Raw genomic sequence first — 13,308 nt, 5'->3', positions numbered from 1 at the left:
CAGAGTTCTGGCTGATTAAGGTAATAGAAAATCCTCCATTAACGTCTATGGGCTGGATAACATCTTCAGAAAATGGTTGTAGCTCAGCTAGTATACATGTCTGACAAGAAATTAAGTTGAAGGAGGATGTCAAAACTACATCTGTCTGAAGATAAGAATGGATAAAAGTTACTAGTTTCTTACCAAGAAAGGTGATGCTCCACTATCTTGACTGATGTCACTGCACAGTTTCCAACTCTGAAAGCAGGTCCTTCCTTAACAATATTATATTTATCAGGAATAAGCTGTGAAAAATCTTTTCATCTCTTTCTTTGAAAAGATGACTAATCTCACATAAAGAAACTACTGACAGAGACTGTCCTGATGTTAGTAAGCCTTTGGTACAGTCCTATTTTGTACTCAGAATACAGCCTGAGTGTAAGCCTACAAGAAAGTCTGTCCTATCTATCTCGTGTCTTTACCAATGACTTGGGTGGTGGCTTAGCATGTAGGTCATGCCAAAGAATGCCATACATATAGAAGAAAAGATTAGCATTTAAAATGATTTTGAACAATTGGAGGTATCGACTGAAGATGATAAAATTACAAAAGTAAAGGACTATGCTTTCTCTTTCTTAGCCACTTTTTCAGCACAAGGCTCATTCCTTTTGAAGCCCACTGCCAGAAGTGGCAGGTAGACCTTAATGAACACTTCTGTCTCAGCTGAGACCTATAGGATCCAGAAATGATGCAGACAGAGAGCATTATTATACTTTGGACAAGGCTTGAGACCTCTAGTTGGAGTGTGAGCAGTTCATTCTCAGAAAGATATGGAAAGGCTGGGTAGAATTAAGAGAAGAATAGTCACAGTTCTAAAGATTTGAAAAGATGAGGTATAGAAATGGCAAAAATTTGGCTTTTTCTAAAACTGGAATGAAAGGAAGCAGAGTTACAGTGTGTGTCAAAAAAAGATGGTGATCAAATGTCATTGAAGAGAGGAACAATAACTCAATGGATTTGCAGTAAAGGAAATTTAGGTTAGATATTAGGAAAGTCTCAGCATACCACATAGTAATCCAGGGAGGTAAACCCTCGTGAAAATACTGAAATGTCAGAGCTAGAGGGTTTTATGGACAAGCTATTTTGACATGTTTAAGAAATGCAGACATTTCTGACTCTGACTCAGAGGAGAGGCATTAGTTATAAAGTTTCCTGAAAACTTTTCCTGAAAGAAACTTTTAGTTTCTTTCATTTCTTAGAAAAATCACAAACACTGACAACGACATTTAATGAAGAACTACAGCTGTCTGGAGACTGTACCTAAGTGATCATCAGATACAGTGGTACTAGAGAGAAAAGCCACAAGGCCTTGGGAGAGGATGAGGGGTTAAACGAAGAATGTTTTTTAGCAGGGAAAAAAGTAATGATTCATCAATTTAAAAGAACAGACGTCCAAATGGAACAAGTTATCAGAATGAATCAAACTGAATGTCCATCTCAGCCTTCTCCCCAGTTACTTGCATAAAATGGCCAATGAAGTCAGGGAAAGAGTCCTTTCTCTTCACTTCAGCACGAACAATAAATTTATAGACCAAGAGTATTCCATATTCACTGAGACAACAAACCAGCAACAAAGTAATAGTATCAACTTCTGTAAGAATTTTAAAATAGGTCTAATTTTTCCAAGTAAAATTTTCATAAAAAATACACTTCTAGCCTGAAAGCTTTGCAGTACGCTGTGAACTTTTATGAAGGCACAGCAAATTATTTCAATTAAGTTTTTTTTTAGCCTGACAGTGCTAACCTTTTTTTTGTTAACCACTGACAGAACACTTAGTATTTAGGTAAATTTCCCTGAGTTGTACTAGAATGCTGCCAATATCTAAGGTGGAGTAGATCCCCTGCATTATTTTTAATATTATTCCTTTTGCCTAATAGTGTTTAAACTTTCTTTCTTACTCCTGGCAAACAGGGAGTTAACTTAACTGAAGTAGCATCTCCTCCCTTTACAGTAGGCCGTAGGTGCCATTCTTTTGCCCCTGTACCTCTCCAGCTGGCAGTGGCTACACTCAATCTACTGTGTTACTTAGAAAAGTAATCAGAGGATGACTATCTAAACGTTTCTGAGAAATAGGACTGTTCGGTAGTCAGACAACAGGACAACATTTCATTGCTTTTCCAGCTTCTCAGTAGCCAGCACTGCTGTTAACACAATTTCTCTCAGATGTGTCACCATGACTTCTCCATCTCTCGGCTTGCCTTCCATCTTCTTTTTGTGCTTCTCTGTACTCAGACAGACAGTCCCACTAAAGTACACCCCTGTTACCTTCTGGTCAATGTGCCAATCCACCTTTTCTACACTAATTTGTGATGTGGAAGAAGATATTTTATTTATACTCTGTCACTCTCATCACATGGAATTCACCTCTGCCTCCAAACAGCCCCAGGGAAATCTACCAGCTCCAAATGTCCTGTGTGTCCTCCATCAAGGGAACCTTGGGAAATGCTTAGAAAATAAAGAACCAGTTTTCTAATTATGGATTTGTTAAAACAAGGTGAAATCTTAGTTCCATGGCTGCAAAATGGGAATCGTTAATCCCAGTGTTACTGGGAGACAGTGAACTCTCCAGCACATCTGAAAGAGCAAATCCATCAGTGCTTTGAAAATCACTTGCAGACCCTTAGAGAGAAAGCCCTATTACAACTTCAAATGTTGGTATTATGACTCTGCCAAATGCACAAATAAGTACTACAGAAAGATAGGAGAACACATCTCCGTAATGCCGTTGATTGTAACCCATTATCTGCGTACCCCTGAGTGCACTGTGCTTCTGAGATCTACTGATTGAAGAACAGTGCTAGATAATAAATGCTGTTGGAAGCCATTGAAAAACCAGCAGGTTGCCGTCACACGACTAACAATAAGCGAAAACAGATAATGCTACCAAGATAAAAGCAGCAGGAGTGGAAGAAACTGTGGAAGAGATCCATAGAGGTGATGATGAAAGAAAATGGACCTGAAAACTTAAAAATGTGTATTTTTCACTAATTTCTTGCAAGCATTTCAATCTACAATGGAAGACACATGCTGTAGCAATAATTATAGATGATTGTAGATCTATAGATGCCATGTTGTTTCTGTTGTTATAAACAGTAAAACTGTCCAGACACTCAAGACAGATTAATTATAGTCTTTGGATCCATACAAGTGTGCATACATGAAAAAAAAGTCACTAGGTAGAGTAGTCTATGAATTTACAACTATTCTGATTACTACCCTGGCATATGCTCACCAGAAAGCCACCAAATTTTGACATGACAGGTAAAAATTTACCTACCACATACCCAAGAGAGTAGCCAGAGTGTTGCTCTGAGTTCATACCCCTTCCGATTCATATGATGTAAAGTTTACTTGATACCACACTGTATTTGAGTCCTCAGGGTGCTCAGTACATTAAAGACACCTGCAGATCTCCCTGCCTATCCTTTTTGTTTGATCTTCCTGACATTTGTTACTTCTATTCCTCCAAAGAATCAAAGTACTCAACACACTTTTAAAATAAAGATCAGATATCTCTAGGAGGGAAAGCCCTGGCCAAGCCACTGCAAAGAAGTTAAATGGATTCCTTTTATAAGTATTTGCTGTGGAAGAAGCTGGGGAGATTCCTGTGCTGGAACATTTTAGAGTAATAAGGAGCAGCAGATGTTACAGTTTAAGTGACTGTAGAAGTTACCGAACAAATTATTAACGCATCCTCATTATTCCCCGAGAAGTTCTAGGAGAAATCAAGGATGAAATAGGTGAGCTATAAACAGTGGTGGGTAAGTGCCTGTTTAAAACAGTTTTGGTACCTCAGGTGCGAAAACCACACCGATTTTCAAGAAAGACCTTGGGAACTCTAGGGTAAAGTGCTGGTAAACCTGCACTAGGCAAACTAGTAGGAACTCGAATAAAGGAATACCAGAACAGAATTACGCAATTCCTGGATAAACACACTCTGATTTGAAAGAGCCATCATGGCTTGTACAAAGGGACGTATTCTCTTGTAAACCTCTGAAGCGATTAAACAAACATTGTAAGGATAGTTTTTTTGGTTTCCTTTTGACCTGTAAAAGTCAGTGTCTGGGCACATCTTGGCAACTGTGAGAGGTCATGAGGAAAATGAAGAGGGGCCAAAATAAAAGTGGACTGTTACATTCTTTTACAGAAAATGCTCATACCAAAAAGAACTGCAATTCAACAAAAGGTTTTCACAATAGGTTCTGAAGCCTAGACTGAATTTCTGGACAAACACAAAATGCCTCGCCATTTTATCACAAATAAACACTCAGATCACCATAGGGTTATTGCTTAGTCTAAAAATAACACTGAAAAAAAAAGAGGAAAAAGAACATTTTTGAGCGTCAGATTTTACATGGTAAGAAAACAATCCCTTCAACCTCCCCTATTCCTCTGGCATTAAACTTTTAATCGCAATTTAATGCAAAAGAGACCTCATTTTCTCTTGATCATACATCAGGATAATCTATTCAGTGTCTTGTAGTATACGTACAAATCAGCAAATCAGTCTTGCCCCCATTACAGATAAGAGATGCTATCATACTGATCAGCTTGTAAAGGCCTATCAGCATCTTCCATATAAAGAGGGCCCAGAATCTGAAAAGACAGAATTGAGGTTACAGACGTGCAATGCAGCAGAACCTTTCTCAAACAGGAAACATTTGTCCTAATTATTTCCCCTTATCTCTATTTTATCAGTTTGCAATGCCTTTATGCTACTGCCACAGCTATTCACACTTAAACATTTACGTTGGAGAAACAGCTGTTTGTAGGGCAGTTTTCTAGCAAGGATGGATTGTATTTACCTTATCACTCTAATGAGTAAAAAATCCCTTACAGTGGATTCCTCATTCAAGAAAAAATGCAGATGCTGTTCTGTTAAAACATTACATGAATTTCCCCAAGGCAAAACATTCAAATTAACAAGCCAAAATCATCAGCATGAGCTTAAAAACTCTTTCCCCAGTCTTACACAGTTGTAGAAAGTCTCCTGTGTAAATTAGCATTTGCTGGTGCAGTGTCAGGGTTAAGCGTAAGGTCTTCGGGATACGCTACATTGCCAGGAAAAACATGAAGGGCTGTCTGCCCTTCTCCCTTCTGGGGAGAGAAAAAGAAAAAAAAAGACATGACAGTAGATGGCTAGAGCTCATTACTGTGTAAATGTACAGCATGGAAAGTGGAACGTTAAATTAATCAGCATTCACTAGGAAGGTGTAACAGAGAATGATATACGCTCATGCCTTTTTATTTCATGTCACATTAACTGAGTACCAGATAACAGACAGAACATGTCCAAATAACCATGGCTTTCACTAGTAGTAGTGTATAAGCTGAAAATTTCTCTCTCCAAGATTTTCTTTCCTTTGCAGACAGAGTGACAGAGGCACACAGCCTCTCATGTGGCTCCCAGTACTGCTAATTTACCCATTCTCATATCTGCTTCACAGTGAATCACTTTCAGCAAGGTTATATTAGGCTGTACCCCAGTAAGTTTTGGATAAATCAGAGCTAAACCCTGCTTAAACAATAATGCATTTTTTCTGACATTTGTATCCAAAGAAAAGTGAAAACCTCCATAAAGTGTTTGTCACACCTTTAATAAGTAACATTAAGAGATGTAGGCTACTGACAACAGTGTCACAGATACTTCTGGTGTGTACCTGAGAGTTCTGTAACTCTAGTACCTCTATGAAAACATGGGCTTTTTATTCCCGGTATGTCAAACAGGGACCCTGAAACTGAGGTACTGCAAAATCCTCCTTGAAAGTCATTAAAAGCATTGAGGCATCATAGCTCATGCTTACTTCATAGCACACATGATGAACTTGGCTTACATCTCAGATTTTTGTTAATTTACTTTACGGAGCCATGCCTTGGACATAATACAGATGCACATGTGTGGATATTTTGCCACTGAACAAAATGCAGTTTTGCATTAGTGCCACCCAGAGGGCTGTACCAGCTCAGGGCTGGGGTCAGCCTGCACCAGGAGAGGCACAGAATCACAGAATGGCCATCCAGGGAATTCTGCGTCTGTCTGGTCCAACATCCTGCTCAAATAGGACCACCTAGAGCAGGTGGCCCAGGGCTGTGTCCACGCAGGCAAGGCACAACTGCACATCTTGCATCTGGAGCCTGCTGTCCATCTGCTGTTACTTGTGAGGAGGAGGGAGGAGGAAATGTACAATGTGCTATGGCAGTACAAGGCGAGCAGGGATGTTGCAAAGCAACATCAAGAAGCATTAGCTAACCAAGAGGCAATAAATAGTGTAACACATTTGAAATCAGGCGGGTTAAAAAAATCTATTTAGTTTTTACAATTGCTCTGATTGCTAATATGAGCTCCTTAACTTGCAGTTTCAGGATCCGTTACGAGTTAAGGCACTAGATAAATGTTACACCAGCCCAGTTTCTAGATGTAGGTTTTGTCAAGCACGTTGCTCTGTATGTTGCCAAGGTGAAGAATGACCTCTCAGCCAGCAAACGCTAGTGCAGCAAACTGCCAGCACTGCAGGGGTCGTGAGTAAGGCAGAGACAGCCCTGCGCTACCACCTCCCCACTGCTCCCAGCGCAACCTGGCTCTGCCCTTACGAGATATCAGTGTACAGCAGCTCTTTAGCACTCGCTTATCTGCTCCGTCTAAATGTTACATTGATTTCCTTGTTACTAATCAAGAAGAGCACGCCAGGAGGCAGCTGTGAGTCATCTAAGACATGGGATGGAAAAAAAGTGGGTTTGTTTTGCAGTGTTTGTTTAAAAAGAACATGCACTTCCATTTAAATACACTGCCGCTTCCAAGTCTCAGGCTGAGAGTGTTAATGATACGGTTTCTGAAGAATCCCAGTTTTCTACCAGAAATGAGGTTCAGTTGAATGAAGACACCATGTGGGACTGGGTTGTGCTGGGCACAGGAGGAATAAACACAGTACTGGGACTGATGGAGAGTGGCTGTCCATGGTGTTGCAGTTTAACCCAGCAGCAGCTCAGCACCACAGCCATTTGCTCACTTCCCCATCCTATTGGGATGGGGGAGAGAACTGGAAAAAAAGTTAAAACTCGTGAGTGGAGATAAAAACTATCAACTAAAATAGAGAAGGAAAGGACAAAAAACAAACAAACAAACAATAGTAATGATAACTGTATGATGTGTTTATATATACATTTACAAAATCAGTGATGCACAATGCAATTGCTTGCAACCCCTCCCACTGATGCCCAGCCAGTCCCCAAGCAACGGCTGGCCCCTCGGGCCATCTCCCCCAGTTTTATAGCTTCACATGATGTCACATAGGAAGGGAAATCCCTTTGTCCAGTCTGGGTCAGCTCTCCTGGGTCTGTCCTCTCCCATCTCCTTGTACATCCCCAGTCTCCTCACTGGCAGAGCAGTGTGAAGAGCTGAAATGTCCTTAGCACTGTGCAACACTGCTCTGCAACAACCAAAACACGACTGTGTTATCAACATTCAAGGTCAGGCTGGACCAGGTCCTGAGCAACCTGATCTAGCTGTAGATGTCTCTGCTCATTGCAGGGAATTGGGACTAGATGACCTTTTAGGGTCCCTTTCAAATCAAACAATTCCACGATTCCATGATTCTCCTAAATCCAAAACACATACCAGACACTATGAAGAAAATCAGCTCCGTCCCAGCTGAAATCAGGACAGAGCATCTGTTCACAGGGCAGTGATCAGGATCCAGTCCTGTTAGACAGAGGTGAACTGTGGCCATTCTAGCAGGAACATGCTCGCATGCACACAAAATTAACCTGTTCCCCAAAGCTGAAGACATTTTTTCAGCAAAATTGCTTAGTGGAAAAATATATAATAATTAAATATTTGTTAATGAAAAATCTAACAGGCTTGATAATTTTGTATTTCTTTAACAGAATATACAAGGGAAAGTTCTTAAAGAAACGTTTATTGACTCTTTGTAGGGTCACATTTCCAGTTAAGGACAAGCATGACTTTGAACTACAGTCCTTGCTGGCTAAATGGGAAAGGCAGCAGGCAGAAATACTTTTCCCTCACCAAGCTGTGGGACTAACAAAGCCCAGTGCTCTCTGAACCCTTTGTTAACAGACCCCTTTTCACCACCACAACTCCACGAATGGACACATGCCCCATGTGACCCTGCTGTACAATGGGGACTCCATGCACTGGCATAGCACAGCCAGCGAATGCGAAGGCTGTGGGGCAACTGGAGTCCTGCTGCTAGTTGGACTGCCAGCCCTGCTCTGCTGGCCATGGGCTTGAGCCCCACCTCCAGCCTGTCTCCTCCACAGTACTGGGGAGGAACTTGCCTTGAGCTCCCTGTACCTCTTACCTGGACCTGAATTTGGCTGACAGTTATTAAGGAGGGCAAACACTGCAACTATATAATCACATTTTTGGGAAATCTTATTTGCTGGGAAAAGGTCCTTCCTAAATGAAACAAGCAACAGCAACAAAAACACAAACAAAAAAAAGCACCCAACCAACCCCCAAAAAACCCACCAGGATTGCATCTTGACCACAAAGACAGAAAAGTAGCACTAACATCTCCAGTTTCCATGGAAAAGCTGTGGTCAAGGGACCAGCAATAATCAGACTTTTTTTTCATTCTGTCGAAGTTATACAAGAGGCAAGAGAAATATCCACTGTAGCCCATATCTTGATGGTTTAAATAACAGTGGATAGGAAGCATTACTACTCTGTAAATATTTTGATTTATAATTGGAAATAAGGTCTGTGCTCTAGAACTACTAACAGAAGTTTTGCATGCGCAGATTAACATTCATCTGTACAGATGATTAAGAACAAAGCAAAAACGTACATAACCAGTGTTGAACAGAAACACTTCGCCAATCAAGAATCCTGAAAGAGGACTACATGTTGGCCAAGCATGTCTTCATTTCACTGATACTATTTTTTCATAAAGTTTAACATCCAGGAGACCAGAAATCCATTATTGTTGTGCCAACATTCAAATGATCTGGACTAGTTATAAGTAGAAAAAAAATGCAAGGCAGAAAGAATGGAAAGATTGTTCAGTCAGATAGAGAACTGGAATATAAATAAGCTACTTAGCATGGTTTATGCAAAATAGCTATTACTTTGTTAATGAGATTACAAGTTTGTTTGACAAAGGCAACCACAGCTCCAATATACTTAGATTTTCTAAGGTTCTTGGATTAGTAACACACAATGTGCTTATTAAAAAGTAATCACTTTTCTATATCAATAAAGCACATGAGTAGTGATTTAGGAATTGCTGCAGAGATCCGAAATGTCACATCCGCAGGGGATTGGCTGCACACAGCACTCTGAGCGGGGCTGCAGCTCGGCATTTGGCAGCACAACCACTTAACTTGGGGGAAAGGGCCCCTCCTCAATGGCTGCTCACCACCGCCCTGTGTGACATACAGCCTTTGTCAGCACCCGTTGTGGATGCCCAGAGAGCAAAGCTGATCAGAAAATGGATCTGGTTTAAAAATAACCTAGTTGCTACCTTCTCTCAAAGCTCAGAAACTTGCAGTTTGTCAGATGGATCAATGACTCGAACCGACTTACCAAGGTTTCAACCCTGAACCGGGGAGAAATGTGAGGGTTGTACCTGAGCTGCTGGTCTGTTCTGGAAGGCTCTGTCATCATCACCATGCCCTGAGCTAACTGCCACCTCCTTCCAATGAAAATTACAGATATTTATTTTGCCCTCACATATCATGAATATTTTGATTGGTGCACTAAAGGCTCTCAAACACCTGTGGTAACTACTTTCTTTCCTTCACTGTGGTTGAGTCTTCACAGGCAAATCTTACTCCTTCCTCAGCTTCAGTGGTGTTACACTGCCTTTATATTCCAGAGTAGAGCTATCTAAAAAGTTTTCTTCTGGAAACTGTGACTGAATCAAAACATTCAAGAAGAAAGTACTGATTAGCACACACATCCCTCCAAAGATGAGAAGTTGAATTTCTTCAACAAGGTAGATGTGATGTTCATTACATCTAACATTACTCGGCAGGTTTTGGAAATAGGAGTCATTTAAAGTTTGCATGAATTCATTTGTGTTCATATTTTATGTAAATAATCAAAATGATACAGATGAAATAAGACTCCTGGTGGCTTTAAAATTAACGTTCCCTAAATTCCATTTCATGGAAAATTAAATTTTTGTTCTGGTGCAAGTCAAAAGGAAAATTTTGAAATGGCAGCATTTCCCATGAGCCAGAAAGTGAGTCTCCAGCAGTCCACCAGCACCAGCAGGGTGATGAATCAGCTGCTTCTGTCAGGCTCCTGAGAAGCAGGGGGCATTTAGCAATGCTCATGAACCCATCCACTTCCCAAAATGCACCCAAGCTTCACAGATCATCCAAGAAAGCATATGTCCCTGCCTAACTAACTGATCCATGGCTGGCCCAGATTTTCCAGTTTTCTTTTGACTGTGGTAGACAAATTTGCCCACATATTTGCACACAGTGGACATGCAGGGCATTTACCACTTCAGCACAGGATTTGCCCAGGTGCAGAGCTCCATAAGGGTGAGGCAGCACTGCTGCTGGCAAGGGGCATGGGTGATGTTACACAACGGAGGCTTTTAGTACACTGGCTGAGCAGAGGCAGCTGACAGCAGAGGTGTGAATTTTATTGATGTGACTTTGCAGGCAGTCAGACAGATTGCTTGCAATGAACCAGTCTGGCCAGAGCTGAACTGGCTCGCCCAAATCCACTCTGTTTTGAGACATAGCCTGAATCTCAAGTCATCCAGACTCAGATTTTGGAATTGCTAATGACGGAGATCGTGTTGAAAATGAAGTGCCCTCACTATAAAAATATATTTAACCTTGTTTCCACCTACATTTGTCCTCCCTCAATATAGAAACTTATTTCCCATGTCAGCTGCCATTAGAAAAGTTTTGCTCCTCCCATAACTGTTATGATCCAAGGTGACAGCCATCTTTTGAAAAAGAGATTGTACAAATGTGGAGGGCTGATAATTTTCCTATTCTTCCTTGGCAGAAGTTAACCAGTCAAAAGCTGTCTGCTCTGCAGTCCATCATCTGCACAGACAGCCCCAGAGCCCTTGGCTGCGACAAGCAAGGTAACTATGTACTTCATCATCTTCTGTGCCTCACATTTGATAGAATCTCAAGCACACAAGGAAAACCAGTTAAATAATCCAAGTAACTGCTTTGCCCTTGTATGCAGGTATTTAGTTGCCATTAACTTCATTGCAAGCCATGCACATGTATCAGAGAAATACTCCCCTGGCTCATTTTGCAGTGCCATAGCACTTGGAATTAGGTCACAGATTTTTCTCATTCAGCCAGAAATTCCTGCTTGCTCAATAATTATTACCATTATTTTTTAAGAACACCAGATAGAGAGGACTTTTTAAAAGGGTCCACAAAAGGGTTCATCAAAATGTTGCAACTGCTTTGCAGACCAAAACACTAGCATTCAAAATAGTCTAAAAAAATCTGAATAAACTTTGTATGGACAAAAAGAGTTCAAGGAATTTATTGATTGCAGCTGACAGGTATGCATGCAAGGATAGAATTATCTGGCAACAGATGGTCCTGCAATAATATTAATATCCTCCACGCTTTTCATCATAAAGCACTTTATGAATGAGGTCAAACATCTAGTGCGAAGAGGCAGAATCAGATATGATGTTTAGAAACTGAAGCCAAACAAATATAAGCAAAAAGTAAGTCACACTCCATTTGTTCTATTAATCAAAACAGCAGATGAACAATATAACCAAGAATCTGTCTGAAACATGACATTCTCCATCACTTATTGTCACAAAGGGAGGATCTCATGCTAGATATGTTACAGTTCAAATAAAATAAAACCTTAAAATAAATGTTATGTGAGGTTGTTTGCCTTTTTGATACAGTAGGTGAAGAATACAAAGTGAACATAGAAACACTTATTTTCCTTGAAAATCTATGATTCTACTGTATTTCCCATCAACTCCAGCCTAACCACTATAAACTCCAGCCTAAATCTTATTCCCCATTGCTGAGTGTCCAGAGAGCTGCTATTAAAATGGTAATTTTCACTTTGAGCTTCCAGTTCCATTTTAGATTTGGTTGGGTATTAAATGAATAAATTCCTTTGCATCTCTCAAATGCACATGAAACAGAACAGATTTTTTTGTCCCTGTCATAACAACCTGCTGAAGCCACAATACCATACGTTTAATGCTACCTGATGCCTTCCTTCATTAGTCATCAGATTTGATATGCCAAAGACCGGCTGATCGGTAGACTAACCTGATCTCTGGCAACTTGAAGCACATCTCTGTTCAAGCACATGGGCATGAACAGAGAACCTGCACTGTTCCCAGGTGAAGTCAAGATGCCAAGTCTACTGAGCCGATGGCTTTAGAAACCTGAAAGTGTAGAGAAGGGATATATTACAGCTACTCTTCTTTTTAAACCTCCCAGCACAACCTACATTACTGTTCTGGAATAAACCAGTGACCAGTTCGGAAAAACTGAACACCCCAAACCCAAGGATTTACTTGAATGTTTAAAAGGTTTTCGAATTTTTTGGTATGCTGGGCCTCAAAAAACACATATTTTTGACTTCTCTAAAAAAGAATAATTCCTGAATTTCATGGTTCAGCATCTGCACTTTGGAAAAAATTCTATTGCTGCAATATCCATTCTCTGAACTTGTGCTTGCCTCAGTGGTTTGAAAACTCTTCAGAACAGTGACTACATGTATCTCTGTGTGGTTTGACCTGTATGCGTGACAGGGTTTTCACCTTGATTGAGTAATTTAGGTTTACTGTAAAATCAATAATATGTCTGGGAAGAAGATGCTTATTATTCAGAATGACCTGTACGATGTTAGCAGATGAGAGAGCCTATGCGGTTCAAAAGGAAGCAGCTTTACATACTGAGCCAAACTAAACCATATGTAAAGGTTTTGAAGCCCAGCACTACTTTAAGAAGCACTTCTAAACTCCATGGCTGAGTAACTTAGCAAGTGAACTCCAGTCCTATTAGGAGTCACAGGCCTATGCAAACAAACCAAAGTCTGAAAAGTGATAATGATCTGAGCAAAGGGCAGAATGTGGGTACAGAAAAACAGGGAGAAAGCAGGATAAATAGGTTCTACACTTAGAGATCTGAAGGAACTTATTCAGCTAGGCTGCTGCAGAAGAAATGAGCATAATTTACATAATTTCAGTGTTTGCAAGGGAGCTGCCTGGATACTTTATCTTCGGCTGGATCTTCATGCCTGTGACTTTACTCCTACTGCTGCTCATTGCCTATTT

This window comes from Numida meleagris, chromosome 3 (assembly GCF_002078875.1).
Source record: "Numida meleagris isolate 19003 breed g44 Domestic line chromosome 3, NumMel1.0, whole genome shotgun sequence".
NCBI classification, from domain to species: Eukaryota; Metazoa; Chordata; class Aves; order Galliformes; family Numididae; genus Numida; species Numida meleagris.
The sequence above is the reverse complement of the archived record's forward strand: the minus strand, read 5'-3'. Positions refer to the sequence as shown.